The following is a 24,451-nucleotide window of genomic DNA, read 5'->3' as shown; positions in this document are numbered from 1 at the left end:
GAATTGATACTAAATGCATATAGTTAATTTTCTTTTAAAATAAAATCGAAATTTAAATAAAAAAATATATATTGCTATGTTGTAAAAGTAAAAATTGTCCATACTTTTTCTTTAACTGCTATGTTGGATATTTTTTTCCAAGACAAACTGTAGTATTCATTACTACATTTTAGGCTGTATAAAACTTTGAGGCTGTGTGCCCACAGTAGCGCTTTTTAAGCATTTTTGAAGCGTTTTTAGGGGTCAAACCACTTCAAAAATGCTTAAAAGAAGCTTCACAATAATTTTAATGCTTTTTGGCCTTTTTGTGCCAATAGATGCGTTTTTTACCACTAAGGAAACGCTTAGCAGCTAAAAACGCAGCACGTTCATCAATTTTGCGGCTTAGTCCACGTTTTTAGCTATTTCCTATGGTCCAGAAGACGCGCAGAAAAAAAAGCATCAAAAACGCACTTTTTTTTAGCAAAAAATGTGCGTTTTCTGTGAAGGAGTCCGGTTTTGTGTCAGGTGTAAAACGCTACTGTGGGCACATTGCCTGATAGTTTAAATTTCTTAGGTGAAATGATTATAAAGGTGCAATTCTGGCTTTGTTTATTCTTTCTTTGATTCTGGCTTTTTTATGGTGTATGAGGTGGGATAAATGACATGCTTCTTTAATAGTTTTGGACATGGACATGCCCAATATGTATAATTTATTTACACCTTCTCACAATAAAATCTAAACAAAAAAAAAAGTAAAAATGTATTTCACTAGATTCTAAGAGCCAGAATTTAATTATTTTTTCCACTGATTGGGGTATGTGATGAACTGTAGTTTTAATTGTTATCATTTTGGGGCTTGTGACTTTTTCATTGCACTTTATTCAACATGTTAAAACATGAGAAACCAAAGCACTTTCTTTTTATACCATTTACGAGGACAGCAAAATAAGATACGATAGTTTTATAGTCTGGTTTGCACAATACCAAATGTGTATTTTCTGTCAATAATAAAGTAATTGGAAAGGGGTAAAGTTGACCTTTCACTTTTTTATATATGGTATGTCTTTTTTTTAACTGTTGTAAATTCAACATTTCTGAATCTGCTTTGTTCCTCCATCGCTCCATTGCAGAGATATGGCTTTATCTTCCCTGCTTGGGAATCTAAATTTTTTTTTTTTAGATAAATGGGCGTAATCCTCAAATCCTCACTGGAATGCTAATCTAGTCTTGTTAGCAGCTATGGGAGGTGTGATCATCAACTCCTCTCTGTGGGCATCTTCATGAGGATCACATCTCCTTGAATAACAGGACTAGATTTTTCTACAAAGAGAAGACCATATTTCAGGACGGACAGGTGCAGAAACAAACAAAAACCCACAGGCTCACAAATGCCATGAAAATGTAAAGTGACAAAGTCCTCTTTAGACTGAAAACTCACTATTTAAATTTGTTTGCATAAGCTTTTGTTTCTGATATTTTGTTAAACAAAAATCTGTTTAAAATGGGAACAAATGCTATTGTGAACCTAACCTAATAGTTATAATGATATGAACCATAATGATGTAATGCTAACTTCCCAGCAATATTATAGCTGTGCTTTGTTTCACCCCAGCTCAGCCCTATCTACAGTTGTGGCCAAAAGTATTGACACCCCTGCAATTTTGTCAGAGAATACTCAGTTTCTTCCTGAAAATGATTGCAAACACAAATTCTTTGTTATTATCTTCTTTTAATTTGTCTTAAATGAAAAAAAAAAAACACAAAAAGAATTGTCCTAAAGCCAAATTGGATATGATTCCACACCAAACATAAAAAAGGAGGGTGGACAAAAGTATTGGCACTGTTCGAAAAATCATGTGATGCTTCTCTAATTTGTGTAATTAACAGCACCTGTAACTTACCTGTGGCACCTAACAGGTGTTGGCAATAACTAAATCACACTTGCAGCCAGTTGACATGGAATAAAGTTGACTCAACCTCTGTCCTGTGTCCTTGTGTGTACCACATTGAGCATGGAGTAAAGAAAGAAGACAAAAGAACTGTCTGAGGACTTGAGAAACCAAATTGTGAGGAAGCATGAGCAATCTCAAGGCTACAAGTCCATCTCCAAAGACCTAAATGTTCCTGTGTCTACCGTGCACAGTGTCATCAAGAAGTTTAAAGCCCATGGCACCGTGGCTAACCTCCCTAGATAAGGACAGAAAAGAAAAATTGACAAGAGATTTCAACGCAAGATTGTGAGGATGTTGGATAAAGAACCTCGACTAACAACCAAACAAGTTCAAGCTGCCCTGCAGTCCGAGGGTACAACAGTGTCAACCCGTACTATCCGTTGGCGTCTGAATGAAAAGAGACTGTATGGTAGGAGACCCAGGAAGACCCCACTTCTTACCCCGAGACATAAAAAAGCCAGGTTGGAGTTTGCCAAAACTTACCTGAAAAAGCCTAAAACGTTTTGGAAGAATGTTCTCTGGTCAGATGAGACAAAAGTAGAGCTTTTTGGGCAAAGGCATCAATATAGAGTTTACAAGAGAAAAAAAGGCATTCGAAGAAAAAAACACGGTCAATACAGTCAAACATGACGGAGGTTCCCTGATGTTTTGGGGTTGCTTTGCTGCCTCTGGCACTGGACTGCTTGACTGTGTGCATGGCATTATGAAGTCTGAAGATTACCAACAAATTTTGCAGCATAATGTAGGGCCCAGTGTGAGAAAGCTGGGTCTCCCTCAGAGGTCATGGGTCTTCCAGCAGGACAATGACCCAAAACACACTTCAAAAAGCACTAGAAAATGGTTTGAGAGAAAGCACTGGAGACTTCTAAGGTGGCCAGCAATGAGTCCAGACCTGAATCCCATAGAACACCTGTGGAGAGATCTAAAAATGGCAGTTTGGAGAAGGCACCCTTCTAATATCAGGGACCTGGAGCAGTTTGCCAAAGAAGAATTGTCTAAAATTCCAGCAGAGCATTTTAAGAAACTCATTGATGGTTACCGGAAGCGGTTGGTCGCAGTTATTTTGGCTAAGGGTTGTGCAACCAAGTATTAAGTTGAGGGTGCCAATACTTTTGTCTGGCCCATTTTTGGAGTTTTGTGTGAAATGATCAATGTTTTGCTTCATTCTCTTTTGTGTTTTTTCATTTAAGACAAATTAAATGAAGATAATAATACCAAAGAATTTGTGATTGCAATCATTTTCAGGAAGAAACTGAGTATTATCTGACAAAATTGCAGGGGTGGCAATACTTTTGGCCACAACTGTATATATTATGAACCCTTGCATTATGGGCAGCTATGTAATGCAACCCGAGTCTGACCATTTATCCAGAACTTGCTCTTCTGTGTAGTCAAGAAGTCAGTTCCTTCTTAGTTGATGACTTTCTATGAACTACAGGATTACATAGGACAACTCACAAAAGAAATATCCTCCAAAAGGAGACAAACAACAAAGGGATATTACAAAATGGTACTTTATTGAAAAAAATTCATTAAAAAATTGGTAATAAAAGGGAATGACTCGAAATATACATGAATCAGGAACATAACACCATAGAATACCAAAAAATGAACAAAAGCTGTTTACAAACCAGCAATGAATGTAATTATGTGCCACTGAAATTGGTACACCAAAAACATGTAACATGTGAATGTAAACCATTGCCAAACAAAAGCATAACACTATTGTCTTTTGGAGGGGATATGCCCCAAAAAAGTAGGGGTTGTTCATATTGAGGACTCTCGCATGTGATTAAAGGATTACATCAGGATCTATCAAATCCCTACTGATAACTCAATTCTCTCCAAGCTCCTCCCTTCTTATTCCTTGTTATGGCTCTATACAAGAGACGTACAAAGAATAGAATTTATATCGAAGTGACCAGGAGTACAGTTATATTCTGTACTAAGTAAATCCCTACATTTACAAACTGCAGAGTTAGAACCCCCTTTCACCTCCGCTCCGACTTACACTGCCTGACTAAATTATCTATTTGGGTAGAATTCCTTAAGTATCCAATGATATACAGCTTCACACTGCTCTCTCAGACTACTGCTTGTAAGGTACAAAGTAGAAGCCTATCACAAGCAGGAGGCAGTAGAAACAGGATTCATTGCACTGATACTAGTGTGAGAATACTGGAGAGCACTTGCTAGATATAGGACAGAGCAAATACACTGTGTGACTAGATGCGTTCATGTGAATGTTTTATAAAGGGTAAAAATCAAAGACAAGGAATTAAGATGGAAATTGCCCCATACAGGTTTATAGAAGGCATACAAAGGAATTCTATACTCTCCATAAATTATTGTCTGTGTATACTATTTAGGCAAGAAAAAAAAATGCTGGCAATGATTTTTTAATTTTTGTAGCAATTTTGTGTGTCAGAGTTCTTTAGCAGGGTTTATTTAAAACATTTAAACACATCATGAAGTCTTTAGTTGCGTGATATAATTTTACAGTTTTTCTATTGAAACAAATGAGGTGAGCAAAAATAGATAGAATCTGGGACAAGGAAGCAAGATCCAATTTTACAGAATTCATAAGGTCTTGTTGATCAGCCATTTTTCAAACTTAGTGCAAAGGTCCGCTGTGAAAGTCAAATACCGTATGTGAAATTAAGCACAATAAAAAAAAAAAAAAAAAATCAAATCGGAATCTCTAAAATTCTGTAACAATTTTGGTCTCAAAACACGTGGTTTTGTTTTAATGCGAAGATGAAAAAAAGGGATTATTTCATACACAAAAGACATTCTGCTGGTGATGCTCCTTTTCCTCAATGCTATGCACAAGCAAAACACAGAAAATTCGATTAGCTGTTGATTCAGCAAGTCAAAGTTTTGGATTCAGTCTGCAGTGAATGAACAACAGGCAAAGCATGTGATATAGATCAATGTTCTACTCAATGGATTCTAAAAATACGGATCAGTAATAAAACTCTCATGACTTCGTTGTGCAGAATAAGGATCCAAATCTGTACTTCTAAACTGTATTGCCTTCTACGGGAGAATACATATTGGAAATCTATAATGTTGAATCCTATTGCTTTTTTATCGAAAATACAAATATGTAATATAAAACTATAGCATATTCACAAAAGCTAAAACAGTCTCAAATACAGAATATGTTCTTTTAGAGTCGACTGACTAAAGCATTCATCATACAATCTACGGTATATATTTAGATTTGACTCCTATAGGGGGCACATGGATCTGTTGTCTCTTTTTGTTGGCTGTGAAAACTGAACTATTTGGTATCTGAATACAACTAATTAAAGGGGTTTCTGCTACTGAACAAACCAATATAAATGTCCCAAGTGTGCTGTATAAAAAAAATGCAGTTTCCTTCTATATTAATTGGTGATCTCATAACAAAAGATCACGTGAGCACTGCAGCTTATCAGTGGTCTGTGATCGTCTGTAGCCTTCACAATTCTTCCAAAACAGAAGTGAAAGAAAAGTATTTCCTCCAATACTGGACAAATCCTTTAATAATGAACTTTCTTAAAAAACAAACAAAATAGTACTTTTCTTCTAGCTTTCAACCCCCTTTGTACAAGATAAATTTCAGTATGTTGTTTGTGTATAAAAGGGAACATTATTAAAATACTAAACAAGCAGAAAATGTTCCTTACTTTGCTACAAACACATAAACAGACAAACAGCCTTTCATCATTCAGAGTCTATTAGCCTATGTGTGATGACGGGAAAGAGGAAATGGAGTAGTTTAAGGTCAGCTGGAGATGGCGGCGGAGGTGTCCTCAGCACTAGGCACTCCCCTTTAGTTTCTATACACAAACACTACAATAAGCAGTGTGCTGGGGATGATCCACTTCTGCATGACTGTACAGATTCTTTCCAGGTCATTCACCCTGATTTCCTGAAAAACACTACAAACTTTAACAGCTAAGGACAGGCTCTTTCCTACCTCCTAGGCATGTGTCCCCAGTCTCTGCTACAATTAAACAATTGCTTGCTTAGGGATATCACAAGAAGCGACGTGTAACAATAAAATAAAAAATGGTATCATTCAATAAGAAATAGTTTAATAACTGGTGCAAATATAAAGTACTAGTGATGAGCGAGTAACCTCGTTGCTCTGGTTTTCCCGGGCATGCTTGGGTATCCCCCCGAGTATTTTGGCATGCTCGGAGATTTAGTTTGTGTCGACGCAGCTGCATGATTTGCGGCTGCTAGACAGCCTGAATACAAGTGAGGATTCCCTAACAAATAGGAAACCCCCACATGTATTCAGGCTGGCTAGCAGTCACTAATCATGCAGCTGCGTTGACACAAACTAAATGTCTGAGTACATCCAAATACACCTGAGCAACGAGTATTCTCGCTCATCGCTAATAAGTACTAATGACTACATAAGGGTTTCAAAGATGGAACGTCTGAACTGAAAAGTCATCATTTTCTAGAGCTGCGTAATATAAAACACGGTTAGAGAGCAAATACCGCATACATCCAAACATCTAATAACATGATCAAGAAAATAAAGTCTGAAAGTGGAGCCCAAGTACTGTAGGAGTCTTATTTACATCTCAGGGAGGGGAAGGGCTGTGGAAGAAATCCCAGAAAAATAGCATGATGCATGCAACAGAGAGGAGAACAATACTCTCTTTGTTACGATGAAAATGATGCAATTGTTCTGTACTCCATGCTGGAATGAGCCAAGTGCAATCAAGGTAAAGTCTGGCCAGCATAGTAGTATACAGAGTAAACAGCGCCTGCTTTTATTTCTCGCTTTCCTTCCTTAAAGGGGCCTGTAGGGAGATGAACTGATAACTGACAGTTGTACATTCTTTCATTCACAGTGTGGATGATTTAGAGAGGGCAGCTCAGGGCTGAAGCAGACATGTGAGTCAGCAGCAGCTGCCTGTAGGAAACTGCTGACAAGCGCTATTGTTCTCATAGACACAAACCACTACACACACCTACCTCATAAATAAAAGATGGATGTATGTAAATTGGATAGCAGGAACACCTCCACACTCACAGTTCCTGTTTTCCAACTCAAGGTCAAGATTAACCCCATATTTACCACGCAGAGAATAACAAATCGACCATAAAAAACGCTTATTGTCTTAGCGCCTTCATATCCTGCATTGCTCTACATCATAAAAGAAAAACTAACAATATAGTCACATGATCACATGAAGTCAATTATTGTTTAACAAAAAAAAACATTTTCTTTCAGTAATTGCACACAAATAACACATTACACACACAGACTATACTGGCACTGATACATTTGGCACCATACAAGCAACACACAATGAAATCAGTCTTTTCTAGTGTGAGCTACGAGTGAACGGGTATTCTGGAACAATCACAACACTGCTCTGGATTGTTGTCTTTTGTAACCTCAACACGTCAGAATCACAAAACACAGAACTTCCTCTTTCTATTACCAGGGGTTTCGGAAAGTGATACTCTGCAAAGCGGAAAAAGCTGCATCTGTGTGAAGTGGGAAAACGGTATGGCAGTTGTTGTTTTTTTTTAATTAACGAAGACTCGATACGACCTGACTCATGACTGAAAGGTTTAGTCTTTGTATTTATATTGTGGGTAGACAAAGAAATAAAGATGCTATTTCACTTACTACCATTCGTGATTTCCCACAGTATTCATCACATTACTATGTGCTTGAAGCTTTACGTTTATTTATGACCCTCAGGATATTATCTTAAAGTCCTACAGAGCCATACAGCGAAACAAACTAATTGAATGGAAACATGTAATCAATGTACAAAGAAATTAACATTTTTAGTGCTTAGGAGTTGTTTTATGCAGATGCCTATATAGTACTGTCAGGTTACTAGAAGGGTGTGTGCACACGTTGCGGATTCTGCTGCGGATTTTTCCGCACGGATTTTGCTAAATCCGCAGGTAAAATGACCTTCTCTTTACCTGCAGATTTAGTGCAGATTTTCTGCAGATTTTGTGCGGATTTCGCCTGCGTTTTTACACCTGCGGATTCCTATAATGGAAGAGGTGTAAAAACGCTGCGGAATCCGCACAAAGGATTGACATGCTGCAGATTCAAACCGCAGAAAATCTGTGCGGAAAAATCCACAGCATGTGCACAGCGTTTTTATTTCAGATTGAATATAATGGTACTGTACACTGCAGGAGAATCTGCTGCGGATCCGCAGCAGAATCCGCATCGTGTGCACATACCCGAAAGATTCGCTCCTGGATTGTTCTAGCAGCTAAAGTCTACTAGTGACGAGTGAAAGTTCACAAGAGTTTTCAGCAGCAAATAGAAGACAATCGTCACCAAGATTGTCAGAAATAAATCTAATATATAAAGCTCAAGTGTGTGTATGTATGTGTGTATGTCCGGGATTGGCATCCGCACCGTCGCAGCTACAGCCACAAAATTTGGCACAGTCACACGTCTGGACCCCGAGAGCGTCATAGGCTATGTTGTGAGGCGAAATTTTAACCCCGTGCGTTCCAATTCACCAAACAGTTTTGCCCCTATCTACGTAATGGAGAAAAAGTGAGTGTGTGTCATCATAGGTTGCAAGCCCCGCCGCTCATTATGATGACATAATGGTTGACTATGGGATGGAGGATGTGTGATGGGTATATGGGCACTGGACTATGGGATGGAGGATATGTATGATGGACATATGGGCACGGGACTATGGGATGGAGGATATGTATGATGGACATATGGGCACTCGACTATGGGATGGCAAATATGTATGATGGGTATATGGGCACGGGACTATGAGATCGTGGATATGTATGATGGGTATATGGGCATGGGACTATGAGATGAAGGATGTGTGATGGGTATATGGGCACTGGACTATGGGATGGAGGATATGTATGATGGGTATATGGGCACGGGCCTATGGGATCGTGGATATGTATGATGGGTATATGGGCACGGGACTATGGGATGGAGGATAATTATAATTTGCTATAACTAACCACAGTTAGTTACTATGCCCGGCAGCGCCGGGCTCTTCAGCTAGTGATAAAATAAATTATAATTAAAATTTGAGCTCTAAAACTTCTTGTATATGGAGAGACATAAAACCATAGAGTAAAAGTAGGAGTATAGTATAAATACAAGAAAATACATAATAAGCAGTGATAAATAGATAATTCAGACTCAAATAAAATCACTAATAATAATAGTGAAATAACCAAATATAACAATCACTGGCAAGGGTTAAATGACCAAGAGAAAAAAAACACTTAATGGCAACAGATAGCCCAATGGACAAGCCACCAATGATATGTAGGGTATTGAAGTACAGCGATCAGGAGGATTAAAAGGTAGGGCAAATGGTAAAAAAGAAATGATGTGCAATCCCAGAGCTAGTGCAAAACCTAACATGCAGGAAAAACAAATCACTGTAAGGAGGTACCTTTGAAGATGAAAAGGAAACTTCTTTCTTCTTCCGTATGGTAAGCAGATCTTCATAAAGTTATAAGGGGATGAAGTCCATAAGGTACTGTTCCATGATCTACTAAGGATGAGGTAAATTAAAATATAGTACCGCTGTTACGGGCGATAGCAGTGGTCTTTTTAGAGATCCCGGTACACTCCAGTCTTCAGCGGTAAGCCAAATGCGCTGGAAATACACGCCAGTGCTCGTCAGCACAGGACCTGCGTGACGTCAGACCTCGTGACACCGCCAAGCTTCAGTAGCTACGAAGCGTAGTAAGGACCAAAAAAATCTCTACATGTGTTGTGGCAGTCAAACACCCGCGAGACATGCAGCCGCGTGGACGTGAACATATTCTTCGAGCATGCCGAAGTCACTCGGATAGCACACCTTATCCCAGTACATTCGCTCATCACCAATCTCTACCACAACAGGGGACCTGTCACCATGAAAATGAAGTCCAATCTGCAGCCACCATGTTATAGAGCAGGGGGAGCTGAGGAGACTGATATATAGCTTGCGAGAAAAGAGTCAGTATAACCTGTGTTTTCATCATTGAATCCTCTGTTCTTTCTGTGACTGTCAGTCCAGGAGGCGGTCCTATCAGTGACTGACAGCTTGTTTGTATAAGTGAGCATACAGAGACAGCTGTCAGTCACTGATAGGACCGACCACTGGACTGACAGTCACAGAAAGAACAGAGGATTCAATGATGAAAACACAAGTTGTACTGAATCTTTTCTCATAAAACTATATATTAATCTACTCAGATTCCTCTGCTCTATCACATGATGCCAGCAGACTGGACTACATTTTCATGATGACAGGTCCCCTTTAATGTTTAGAATTTACAATAAACTTCAAAATCAAGGGACAACAAAGCAAACACATTTATTTTTATTACATGAATAAACCAAAACAAACTGACCAAAAATTCACACCTGGGTGTTCTATTTCTACTGGTAAAAAGGACAGAATCTGCAAAGAGGTACCGAAAAGGGTCTCTGACGCAGACGTGAGCAGTCAACAGGCGAAAACAAGTGTAAACTGAGATAGAAGTCTCAGCCGGAATGCAGAAAGAACGTTACAACCAGAAATCTTGCAACGCAAGACAAATCATATTGTGTGAACATATGGTAATTCTTCTCGGTCAATGTGTTTGGGAGATCCGGTCTCATGTATGGCTTTCTTCTACAAAAGTGGTCACAGATCCCAGCAGGAGAGAGATGGGAAACAGTCCCTAGCATTCTCTTTAGCAATGTTTTCTCTTCTTTGTGCTGGAATCAATACCAGTTTTTGATGAAAGAACAAACATTTAGTGTCTAATGGCATATCTATGTCTCTGATCTCTGTAAATACGAGCTACTACTACTATTTAAGCTAGTTTTTCCTAAATGGAGGTATACACTACTGTTTATTTTTTTGTACAAAAACAAGGAATTGTAATCCGATGCGTAAAATAATATCAGTTTGCGCTACTTCTACAAACACTTATTTGGGAACCAGATCCACAGCACAAGAAGGAGCTTTTGAATCTTGTGAAAGAACAAATCCAGCACGAGTCAGTCCTTTCCATAGCTTTTAATGTGTCAAAAAATGTAAGTGTGAACCTAGCCTAACCCACACAACGGGGAAAAATAAAACATTACTTTTTAACGGAAGATTCCACTGTCATCGGACGGTGCAAATAATAAAGAGTATAAGTAACAGTGGGTGCATACATGAGATAAATCCATCATATACATATTAGTAAACAAAATAAATGTGTAGAGAGCACTTTATAGAAAACATGAGCACCATATAAAAAACGACAAACACCAAATTAGTTGTTCACTTATGCAGAACCATGAAAAACCATTAAGTGAGTTAATTAAATATACCTAAAACCTCAACTATTGCACACAATAGACATCACAGTTCCAAACACATTCATGCTTCATAATACTGACGGTACGAAGTGGATAACAATGTATAAAAACACAAATGTACAAATAGAACAAACACCAGGGTGAGTTACCTCCAAAAATCAAACATATAAAAAGGTCATCTAAGGATATATTTAAATGTGGCACATATGGGAATACACCCTTGGGCTAAGTTCACACGGGGCGTTTTTGCTGCGTTTTGTATGCTAGTTTTCAGCTGCGTTTTACAGTACCAGCAAAGTCTATGAGATTTCAGAAATCTCATGCACACAGCTCATTATTTTTGGCATCAGTATTTTGTGCTTTGCAAATTTTTTTTTGGACATAGAGCTTGTCACTTCTTTCAGCGGTTTTCACCCATTGAATTGAATAGAAAAAAATGCATGAAGAAACGCAGCAAAACCGCGCAAAAAAAAAAAAAAAGCAGCAAAACCTGCGTTTTTGCCGCAGATTCTTTCCTGCCAAGCACTCGGGTTTTGCTGCAAAAACGCCCAGTGTGAATATACCCTTAGAATTTTAGATGAACACAACTGTAATGTAATAATTAATTTAAGACGATCTCACACGCAGTTCCTGCTTAAAGGAGATTATACAATGTTCTTTTTTATCGCCAATTATTTGGACAAACAAAAACAGTTGGAGCTAATACAGTTGTCTGCACATTATTTTTCCTATAAAAACAGTGGAATAACTCATAGATGGATGAACAAAAAAATATGGTAATAGGTAATATTGACATGTTTTGTAGAAGGACCTCTAGGAAGAAAGGCACCACTGGGTAAAGCAGTTTGCGCATAGAATTTCCTTTCTCTTTGTGATCCCAAGGCTTAGCATGATGACAAGGAAGAAGGAAGACCAATTTAGCTCCAAAGCTTAGTCAGGCTTCTCAGCTGTGACCCGGCAACTATTACTGGGTTGAAGGTCACCATTCATTCAGCCAGCATTTCAGCCCACAGTATGGTACACATCATGCCCTTACATAGGACTGCTCGGATTTGAGGAACTCGGCTATGTGACTGGTCAAATCTCATCTGAGAGCAATGAATGAGCCAGCACAAAGCCAGAGCTGCTATTTTATAACACTTGGCATGCAAATATAAATCAGACTGATATAAACACACAACATTCACACAGCCCGTAAGGAACGAAACAAAATAACGAGATTTGGGATAATCTACAATAGAAATAGATACAGTGTATCGCTCGATGAAGATGCATTCTATTGTTTCTACTTGTATTAATTTCTCATCCAGATAGAAGACAGAATATATAACTACTGAAACACAACATGAGCAGAAAGCAAGTACAGGACAATAGTCTATGTTGTGCCACGGCGATACTATGTACACAAAATCAACAAAAACAGGAAAAACTCAGATGCATAGAAAACTATATCTATTTTCTTTTTAGAAGAGACGCTAAATGTCAAATTAAATCTGAAGCAAACGCAATCAATCAATATAACAATTTCTTATATGCGACAAAACCTATATCATCAGGAGCGGTTCATAAAGGAAAAATAATGCAAAATGAAGAATTTACAGTCATGCTTTTTCTTTTACGTTCACTCCAGAAATACCTCACAAACTGCACGGTGTGAATCCAGCCTTACATTGCCATGTCATGATGGGTGTATTGTACTGTACAAGTGTGCAAAAAATACAACAGGAAAAACACTATTTCACTTAGATTTTTAACCCAGTTTTCATGTGTTACAGCTCCGTATCTTCTTTACACACACTATATAATAAGACACTTTCTAGGTCATGGCATTAACCTGCAACCTAGGAGGCTTCTTCTTTTTATGAATGAACGTGACATGCTTTTTGTTATCTACGTGTAGGAGAAAAAAAAAAAAAAGTGGAGAATAATCTATATCAGAGCCGAGAGGACACATTTTGCTGATGAGGCTGTCCCTGAGAAATGGATTCAATTTTTCTATCACGAAACCAACAAAAGAAGGTTTTCCCTATGGAACTGCTGAAAATGAGACCATGAGCCAGATTTCGCAAGGAACAACTCTAGCGTTATACAAAAACGATACGGTAAATATTTAGTGCTACGTCTGCGACATATTGTAAGAAGATGTAACGCCGCTCACGATCAATGTACCGTAAACCAGGCACAAGTGTTACCAGCCCTGACCTGCCACACTTGCACTCTCCTCTTTCTTAAGACTTTGAGAAATATGTCTGACAGACGTGACTAACAAGCCGGGCCCCCACCACACCCCTTAAAACGCCCCTTTCGAAGGGCAAAATTCAAAAAGTGTATCAAGTGTCGTAATTGCTACAAAAATATCACGGTAATTTCAGAAATATGACATGGGTCCCCTCAAACAGCGCCCAAGACCCCCTTACTCTTACTTTACAGCCGGAACGCATCGATCACCCTGCCTCACTCTATGACTGACATATAAAGAGATAGCGTGAATTTAGATGGCATCTTAGGCATGCTACGTCCACTTTGTAGGGGTACCGTAGTGGGATCTGGTGAGGAGCCATCAGAGCATACGTGACACATGTATGTAGACATGCTGCATCAGTGTACACCGGAATGACGTGTTTATTTGTGGCTGTTGTGCCCGTCACTCTCTTACCGACATCTGTCAAGTCACCGTTTTCTCATGTAGAGGTCTAGCTCACTGTTTCCCAGATCTGGATCAGCTCCCTCAAGGCTTAGGCAACAAACATAAGGTGACCCTGAAAACGCTGAATAATGTACACAGCACTTTCCCTGCTGCTAATCACAGCCAGAGCCAGCAAATACGACACGTAACCCTGTGTAATGAAATATTAACCCGTGGAGGGAAGACGAAGCCAATGGGCAGGCTGCACTTCCAGCGCATCAATATTAATGTGTGCGGCACCAGGAGGGCAGACTTCTATGTATATAGCTGTACTAGAAAACCACATCACGTGGCCAGCAAACCGCGCCATATATCGCTCGTGAACGGAGGTGAGCGCGGAAAAGCTTCCTAGCCCATTCCTCGGTCACAGGGTACGCTCTTCGGAGCGGATACAACGTCCCGGTGACACTTGCCCAATAAGTGCCCCAGAGACGACGGCGCACATGGGACGCGGCAAAAATCGCACCGTTTTATTCTTTTTTTTTTTCCAATGTTTGCGACCCATTTTGCTCCCAACTTTTGCAGAAACAACGCCGTCCCCCCCACCACCACCACCAATGTTGTTTTCGACAGCGTCAGTGTGGATGAGCGGCTTTGGCCGTGCAGGGGTTAACGACAACACAAGAGGCCTCCAAATATGACAGCTGTTTCTCCCTCTGAGCACAACAACAAGAGCCATGCTGGAGTTCTGCACACAGCGCACCATGACAGCAACTTTCCCTCCATCCATGGCCTTTGTTGGCCCGATGCTCTGGGGACTCCTCACACTCACCTTGCTTGCACTTTCAGGTCCTCCTGTTGTCCTTGCTGTTTCCAAGCTCACCCTCAGGGAGACATCACATGGCCATCAGCAGTGGCTGCTTCTCTCAGTCAGGATCCACCCCCAGCCCTTGGACGTGGGGCTTGTGGCGAGGAAGGAGTGTGGCTGCAGCCAGTCCTTGCACACTGTGCACACCGTCAGCGGCTTGTGTGTGTGTGTGTGAGCGGCTCTCCCCTCATCCTGCTGGCAGCGTGTGTGAGGGCTGTGTGTTTGTTGCTCTCCTCCTGGCCCAGCCCCGGCCGCAGCCTCCTTCTCCCCGCGCCTATGGGCGGCTGACTCGCTGCTGACATCTGCTGTGTGCGCCGCCGTGTCACATAGTGCTCCGCATTGTCACAGCGCACACTGGCCGCATTGTTTACCATTGATTCGTGCTTTCATACAGCCCCAGCTGCTGGGTGACCTCCTCCATGGCTAGAAAACGCATGGGGTGAGGGGATGTATTCACACAGTCACTACGCCGCTTTTCGGCGTCATCTGCAACTGTCGTGATTTTTTATTTATTTAGGTAGACCGCGATTAATAATTTGATATAGAGCGTTCAAGGCAGAAAAGCTGCTGTTGTTTACACAGGGCGGTGTTTTCTGCCAAGCAAAAGATCATTTCACCCGACGAACAAATATTTTGATGCCTCTTTACACTGCAAGATGAAGCGAGCGTTCCTAGGAATGTTTGTTCGTGACCATTTTTCAGTGTAAATGTCCCTTATTTCCGTTTTTGCGTTTCCGTTTTTCTTCCCAGAGCCATAATTTTTTATTTTTCCGTCAATGTGGCCATGTGAGGTCTTGTTTTTTGCGGGACGAGTTGTACTTATGAACGACACCATTAGTTTACCTACCATACCTACGCCTACCTACCCCTCCAATCTATTCTTAACTCTGCTGCCCGACTAATCCACCTGTCCCCCCCGCTATTCCCCGGCCTCTCCCCTCTGTCAATCCCTGCACTGGCTCCCCATTACCCAAAGACTCCAGTACAAAACCCTAACCATGACCAGAATTCAGTATAAACTTATTACCCTCACCCACAAAGCCCTCCATGGCTCAGCACCACCCTACATCTCCTCCCTTGTTTCAGTATACCACCCTACCCGCACCCTCCATTCTGCTGATGACCTGAGGTTAGTATCCTCAATAGTCAGAACCTCCCACTCCCGTCTCCAAGACTTTACACGTGCTGCGCCAATTCTTTGGAATGCACTTCCCAGGTCAATACGATTAGTCCCCAATCCCCACAATTTTAAGCGTGTCCTGAAAACGCATTTATTCAGACTGGCCTATCGCCTCAACACATTAACCTAACCTATCCCTGTGTGGCACAGCCAAAAGTTTTACCATAACCAGGTTCCCAGCATCATGTTCCCACATGCTTTATGCATCCATTAGCCCTCTGTGTCTGTACTGTTACACACTTAACATTATGACTGGTCCATACAATCAGAGCAACTGTTACCACCCACCTTTCGTGTCTACCTCTTTCCTCATAGACTGTAAGCTTGCGAGCAGGGCCCTCACTCCTCTTGGTATTTGTTATAATCTACTGTATGTGATTATTGTTATGCTGTAATGTCTATTGTCTGTACAAATCCCCTCTGAAATGTAAAGTGCTGCGGAATATGTCGGCGCTATAGAAATAAAATTTATTATTATTATTATGACCTACAAAGCCATCCACAACCTGAGTCCTCCATACATCTGTGACCTCGTCTCCCGGTACTTACCTGCACGAAACCTCCGATCCTCACAAGATCTCCTTCTGTACTTCCCTCTTATCTCCTCTTCCCACAATCTCATATAAGATTTCTCCCCGGCATCCACCCTACTCTGGAACTCTCTACCCCAACATATTAGACTCTCACCTACCATGGAAACCTTCAAAAAGAACCTGAAGACCAACCTCTTCCGACAAGCCTACAACCTGCAGTAACCACCGATCCACCAGCTCTACCCTCGCCTACTGTATCCTCACCCATCCCGTTGTAGATTGTGAGCCCTCGCGGGCAGGGTCCTCTCTCCTTATGTACCAGTCGTGACTTGTATTGTTTAAGATTACTGTACTTGTATGTATTATGTATACCCCTCCTCACATGTAAACGCCATGGAATAAAAGGCGCTATAATAATAATAATAATATCGTGTACTAGAAAACGAGAAAAAAAATTCTAAGTGCGGTGAAATTGAAAAAGATGTGCAAAGCCACAATTGTTTTTTTTATTTTTTTAAACTATGTATACTAAAACTGACCTGCCATTACGAGTCTCCAGGTCATTACAAGGTTGTAGACACCAAACCTTTTTTAGTTCTTTTTTGTTTAAGTGGTGAAAAAAAAATAAAAAAATTGTAAAAAAAAAAAAATGGCGCCATTTTCCGAGACTCGTAGCGTCTCCATTTTTTGGCATCTGGGGCTGGGTGAGGGCTTATTTTTTGCTCTCCGAGCTGAAGCGTTTATTGATACCATTTGGGGATAGATATGATGTTTTGATCGCTCGTTATTGCATTTTATTGCAATGTTGCAGCAGCCAAAAAAGCGTAATTCTGGTGTTCTAATTTTTTTCTCATTGCACCATTTACCGATAGGATTAATTCTTTATATTTTGATATATCGGATGTTTCTTATCGCAGTGATACCAAATATGTATTATTTTTTTTTTTATTATTATTGTTTTGAATGGGACAAAAGTCGGATGATTTTTTAACCCCTTAGCGACAGAGCCAATTTGCTACTTAATAACCAAGCCAATTTTTACAATTCTGACCACTGTTCCTTTATGAGGTTATAGCTCTGGAACGCTTCAACGGATCCCACTGATTCTGAGACTGTTTTCTCGTGACATAGTGTACTTCATGTTAGAGGTCAACTTTCTTCAATATAACTTGTGTTTATTTAAAAAAAATTATAAAATGGCAAAAATGTGGAAAATTTTGCGATTTTCAAACTTTTAATTTGTGTACCCTTAAATCAGAGAGTGGTGTCAAACAAAATAGTTATTAAATAACATTTTCCACATGTCAACTTTAAATCAGCACAATTTTGGAAGCATTTTTTTTTCTTTTGTTAGGACGTTATAAGGGTTAAAAGTTGACCAGCGATTTTTAATTTTTCCAATAAAATTTGCAACACCATTTTTTTTTTTAGAGACCACCTCACATTTGAAGTGAGTTTGAGGGGTCAATATAACATAAAATACCCAAAAGTGACACCATTCTAAAAACTGCACCCCTCAAGGTGTGCAAAACCACATTTAGGCTGTGCGCCCACGTTGCGTTTTTTTAAAGTGTTTTTGAAGCGTTGTGCCGTATCAGACGCTTCAGAAACGCTTAAAAAAAGCTTCCCATTCAATTTAATGCATTTTTGGCTTTTTGTGCCAATGCATGCGTTTTTTTCCGCTCAGACGCAGCATGTTCATTATTTTCCGCATAGGTCCGCATTTTAATTATTTCCCATGTTCCCAGAAACTGTGTTGAAAAAACGCATCAAAAACACGCATTTTTTGTGCAAAAATCGCTCAAAAAACGCGCAGAAATAAAACGCACGGTTTCTGGGAAGAAGTCCGGTTTTCTGAGCGTTTAAAAATGCTAACGTGGGCACATAGCCTTAAGTAGTTTTAGGTGCTGCGGATTTTTCCACGTGGATTTGGAAAAATCCACAGGTAAATTCTCAGGTCAAAAGACCTGCGGTTTTCCCCTGCAGTTTCACACCTCTACAATGGAGAAGGTGTGAAACCGCTGCGGATTCCGCACAAAGAATTGACATGCTGCGGATTTGAACCCGCAGCAAATCTGCGCGGAAATATCCACAGCATTTGCACAGCGTTTTCCAGTTTACCATTGAAAACAATGGTACTGTACAACGCAGCTAAATCTGCTGTGGACCCGCAGAGCCTGAAACGCTGTGGATCCACAGCAGAATCCGCAACGTGTGCACATGGCCGAAGAAGTTTATTAACCCCTCAGGTGCTTCATGAGAACTGAAGCAATGTGGAAGGAAAAAATGAACATTTTACTTTTTTCACAAAAAATTTACTTTGGAACCATTTTTAATTTTCCCAAGTATAGGATTAATTCCTTTTATATTTTGATATATCGGATGTTTCTTATCGCAGTGATACCAAATATGTATTATTTTTTTTTTATTATTATTGTTTTGAATGGGACAAAAGTCGGATGATTTTTTAACCCCTTAGCGACAGAGCCAATTTGCTACTTAATAACCAAGCCAATTTTTACAATTCTGACCACTGTTCCTTTATGAGGTTATAGCTCTGGAACGCTTCAACGGATCCCACTGATTCTGAGACTGTTTTCTCGTGACATAGTGTACTTCATGTTAGAGGTCAACTTTCTTCAATATAACTTGTGTTTATTTAAAAAAAATTATAAAATGGCAAAAATTTGGAAAATTTTGCGATTTTCAAACTTTTAATTTGTGTACCCTTAAATCAGAGAGTGGTGTCAAACAAAATAGTTATTAAATAACATTTTCCACATGTCAACTTTACATCAGCACAATTTTGGAAGCATTTTTTTTTCTTTTGTTAGGACGTTATAAGGGTTAAAAGTTGACCAGCGATTTTTAATTTTTCCAATAAAATTTGCAACACCATTTTTTTTTAGAGACCACCTCACATTTGAAGTGAGTTTGAGGGGTCAATATAACATAAAATACCCAAAAGTGACACCATTCTAAAAACTGAACCCCTCAAGGTGTGCAAAACCACATTTAGGCTGTGCGCCCACGTTGCGTTTTTTTAAAGTGTTTTTGAAGCGTTGTGCCGTATCAGACGCTTCAGAAACGCTTAAAAGAAGCTTCCCATTCAATTTAATGCATTTTTGGCTTTTTGTGCCAATGCATGCGTTTTTTTCCGCTCAGACGCAGCATGTTCATTATTTTCCGCATAGGTCCGCATTTTAATTATTTCCCATGTTCCCAGAAACTGTGTTGAAAAAACGCATCAAAAACACGCATTTTTTGTGCAAAAATCGCTCAAAAAACGCGCAGAAATAAAACGCACGGTTTCTGGGAAGAAGTCCGGTTTTCTGAGCGTTTGAAAAATGCTAACGTGGGCACATAGCCTTAAGTAGTTTTAGGTGCTGCGGATTTTTCCGCGTGGATTTGGAAAAATCCACAGGTAAATTCTCAGGTCAAAAGACCTGCGGTTTTCCCCTGCAGTTTCACACCTCTACAATGGAGAAGGTGTGAAACCGCTGCGGATTCCGCACAAAGAATTGACATGCTGCGGATTTGAACCCGCAGCAAATCTGCGCGGAAATATCCACAGCATTTGCACAGCGTTTTCCAGTTTACCATTGAAAACAATGGTACTGTACAACGCAGCAAGTAGTATTCAACCCCCTGCAGATTTAGCAGGTTTGATAAGATGCAAATAAGTTAGAGCCTTCAAACTTCACACAAGAGCAGGATTTATTAACAGATGCATAAATCTTACAAACCAAAAAGTTATGTTGCTCATTTAAATTTTAATACATTTTAAACATACAAGTGTGGGTCAATTATTATTCAACCCCTAGGTTTAATATTTTGTGGAATAACCCTTGTTTGCAATTACAGCTAATAATCGTCTTTTATAAAACCTGATCAGGCCGGCACAGGTCTCTGGAGTTATCTTGGCCCACTCCTCCATGCAGATCTTCTCCAAGTTATCTAGGTTCTTTGGGTGTCTCATGTGGACTTTAATCTTGAGCTCCTTCCACAAGTTTTCAATTGGGTTAAGGTCAGGAGACTGACTAGGCCACTCCAGCACCTTGATTTTTTGCCTCTTGAACCAGGCCTTGGTTTTCTTGGCTGTGTGCTTTGGGTCGTTGTCTTGTTGAAAGATGAAATGACGACCCATCTTAAGATCCTTGATGGAGGAGCGGAGGTTCTTGGCCAAAATCTCCAGGTAGGCCGTGCTATCCATCTTCCCATGGATGCGGACCAGATGGCCAGGCCCCTTGGCTGAGAAACAGCCCCACAGCATGATGCTGCCACCACCATGCTTGACTGTAGGGATGGTATTCTTGGGGTCGTATGCAGTGCCATCCAGTCTCCAAACGTCACGTGTGTGGTTGGCACCAAAGATCTCGATCTTGGTCTCATCAGACCAGAGAACCTTGAACCAGTCTGTCTCAGAGTCCTCCAAGTGATCATGAGCAAACTGTAGACGAGCCTTGACATGACGCTTTGAAAGTAAAGGTACCTTACGGGCTCGTCTGGAACGGAGACCATTGCGGTGGAGTACGTTACTTATGGTATTGACTGAAACCAATGTCCCCACTGCCATGAGATCTTCCCGGAGCTCCTTCCTTGTTGTCCTTGGGTTAGCCTTGACTCTTCGGACAAGCCTGGCCTCGGCACGGGAGGAAACTTTCAAAGGCTGTCCAGGCCGTGGAAGGCTAACAGTAGTTCCATAAGCCTTCCACTTCCGGATGATGCTCCCAACAGTGGAGACAGGTAGGCCCAACTCCTTGGAAAGGGTTTTGTACCCCTTGCCAGCCTTGTGACCCTCCACGATCTTGTCTCTGATGGCCTTGGAATGCTCCTTTGTCTTTCCCATGTTGACCATGTATGAGTGCTGTTCACAAGTTTGGGGAGGGTCTTAAATAGTCAGAAAAGGCTGGAAAAAGAGATAATTAATCCAAACATGTGAAGCTCATTGTTCTTTGTGCCTGAAATACTTCTTAATACTTTATGGGAACCAAACAGAATTCTGGTGGTTTGAGGGGTTGAATAATAAATGACCCTCTGAATAAACTTTTCACAATTTAAAAAAAAATTAAACAAAGAAATAACATTCTTTTTTGCTGCAGTGCATTTCACACTTCCAGACTGATCTACAGTCCAAATGTCACAATGCCAAGTTAATTCCGAATGTGTAAACCTGCTAAATCTGCAGGGGGTTGAATACTACTTGTAGGCACTGTAAATCTGCTGTGGACCCGCAGAGCCTGAAACGCTGTGGATCCACAGCAGAATCCGCAACGTGTGCACATGGCCGAAGAAGTTTATTAACCCCTCAGGTGCTTCATGAGAACTGAAGCAATGTGGAAGGAAAAAATGAACATTTTACTTTTTTCACAAAAAATTTACTTTGGAACCATTTTTAATTTTCCCAAGTATATGAGGAGAAAATGGACCACAAAATTTGTTGTGCAATTTCTCCTGAGAAATCCAGTACTCCGTATGTGGGGGAAAGCCACTCTTTGGAGCCATGGCAGGGCTCAGAAGGGAGGCAGCACTGTTTGATTTTTTGAATGTAAAATTGGCTGGACTCAATGGCGCCATGTTGCGTTTGGAAGACCCCCGATGTACCTAAACAGTAGAACCCGCCAATTCTACCTCCAACCCTAACCCCAACACACCCCTAACCCTAAACCCAACCGTAACCACAAACCTAACCCTAACACACTCCTAACCCTAATCCCAATGCTAACCGTAATCCTAACCATAACCACAACCCTGGCCCAACACTAACTTTAGCCCAACCCTAACTGTAGCCAACCCTAACCCTAGCCCCAACCCTAGCCCAACCCTAACCCTTACTTTAGCTCAACCCTAACTTTACACCAACACTAACTTTAGCCCAACTCTAACCCTAATGGAAAAATGGAAATAAATAATTTTTTTTCAATTTTATTAATTTTACGTAACTAAGGCTGGTTTCACATTTGCGTTTTTTAGCGCTGGAAAAAAACGCACATGTGCGCATGCGTTTTTCCCCTATATTTAACATGGGTGCGCATACCTGCGCGCTTGTAAGCGCATGTATGCGATTTTCATGCGCTGCGTTTTTTTGGGGTGTGCGTTTGTATTTTCCAGACGCAGCATGTTGCATTTTTTGGCCCTGCAAAAAAGCGCATGCGCACATATGCGCACGTTTTGCGCTAAAAATGGCCATTATAGCCTATGGATGCGCATATGTGCGCACTGGCATGCTCATGTATGCGTTTTTTTGCATATGCGTTTTTTTTTAAACAAGGAATTTAGGGGTTTGGGTTAGAGTTAGGGTTAGTTAAGGGGTTTAGGGTTAGGGTTAGGGTCAGGGTCAGGGTTAGGGTTGGGGTTTGGGTCAGGGTTAGGGTTAAGTATGGTTTGGTTAAGGGTTAGGGTCAGGGTTAGGGTTAGGGTTAGGGTTAGGGTCAGGGTTAGGGTTAGGGTCAGGGTTAGGGTTAGGGTCAGGGTTAGGGTTAAGTATGGTTTTGTTAAGGGTTAGGGTCAGGGTTAGGGTCAGGATTAGGGTTAAGTATGGTTTTGTTAAGGGTTAGGGTCAGGGTTAGGGTTAGGGTTAGGGTCAGGGTTAGGGTCAGGATTAGGGTTAAGTATGGTTTGGTTAAGGGTTAGGGTCAGGGTTAGGGTCAGGATTAGGGTTAAGTATGGTTTTGTTAAGGGTTAGGGTCAGGGTTAGGGTTAGGGTTAGGGTTAGGGTCAGGGTTAGGGTTAGGGTTAGGGTCAGGGTCAGGGTTAGGGTTAGGGTCAGGGTTAGGGTTAGGGTCAGGGTTAGGGTTAAGTATGGTTTTGTTAAGGATTAGGGTCAGGGTTAGGGTCAGGATTAGGGTTAAGTATGGTTTGGTTAAGGGTTAGGGTCAGGGTTAGGGTTAGGGTCAGGGTCAGGGTTAGGGTTAGGGTTAGGGTCAGGGTTAGGGTTAGTAAAGTCATGGTTTGGGTAGTGTGAGGGGCCACCTAAAAATGTTGGAAAAAAACGCAAACGCGGTAAAAACGCACTAAAAACGCATACAAACGCATAAAAACGCTGCGTTTTTTTCATGCATGCTCATAAAAATGCTTGAAAAAAACGCAGCAGTTGTATGCTTTTGTATGCGTTTTTTCAATGCGTTTTTTTGCGGGAAAAACGCGCTGCAAAAAAAAGCAAGTGTGAAACTAGCCTAAGGGGTTGATAAAAGGGAGTTTGATTTACTATTTTTATATTTTGATCATTGTGATAGGGTCTATCATAGTGAACAAAATGAACCAATAGTAAACATTTCCTATTGTTGCCGGGCGCCAGCCGACAGACCTCTGCTAGCGCACTGCGAATGCGCCCGCCATTTTCTTCCTGGAAGAAGACGCCGGCGGCAGGGGGACTTCATGGGGGGTTGCAGGGACTCCGGAGGTACCAGGGTGGAATCGGGGGACCCCATTTCTCTCTCCTCTGATGTGCGATCACATCACAGGAGAGAGAAATTAAATGGGAAATTGGCCTTTTTCTTTTGCGGTCGCCGTTATTCCATGAGACCCCGGAGAAATTCCGACTCTAGGAGGAGTTATACACTTATTTCTCAACACCTTTAAAAAGTGGCACTGAGGCATAAGAACACTTAACTGCTACCATTAAAAGGCATATCAGCGGTCGTTAAGGGGTTAAAATATTTTTTAAATTTTTTTTTACTTTTTACTTGCTTCAATAGTCTCCATGGGAAACTAGAAGCTTCGATCATCTGATCTCTTGTGTTACACATAGCAGGTCTGTAGCCCTGCTATGTGTAACAAAAATGTTCATCTGCTATGAGCACTGGCTGGCAATCATAGCATTCACTATGACAACCACATGAGTCTCCTGCAGACCCCGGGTTGCCATGCCAACCCAGCAGTGCCCAGCGATCATGTGACAGGGGCACTGATGGACGGAGCTAAGACGTGCATCTGGCTTGCACTGTCAGAGATTGACAGTGGCGTTTAACTAGTTAACAGTTGCAGTT

General features: G+C 40.9%; 1 protein-coding gene across 1 annotated transcript in view; it reads right to left on the bottom strand.

Moving 5' to 3' along the window:
• Positions 1–15,088, bottom strand: part of BACH2 (BTB domain and CNC homolog 2) — a 378,746-nt gene extending 363,658 nt beyond the window's left edge. The window contains exon 1 of the mRNA XM_073589560.1: positions 14,715–15,088. The gene's annotated coding sequence lies outside the window, so the exon portion shown is untranslated. The remainder of the gene's footprint in view (positions 1–14,714) is intronic.
• Between the last annotated feature and the right edge of the window lie 9,363 nt (positions 15,089–24,451).

This window comes from Dendrobates tinctorius, unplaced genomic scaffold (assembly GCF_039654945.1).
Source record: "Dendrobates tinctorius isolate UK_male_01 unplaced genomic scaffold, ASM3965494v1 ptg000111l, whole genome shotgun sequence".
In the NCBI taxonomy this organism is placed as follows: Eukaryota; Metazoa; Chordata; class Amphibia; order Anura; family Dendrobatidae; genus Dendrobates; species Dendrobates tinctorius.
The sequence above is the reverse complement of the archived record's forward strand: the minus strand, read 5'-3'. Positions and strand labels throughout refer to the sequence as shown.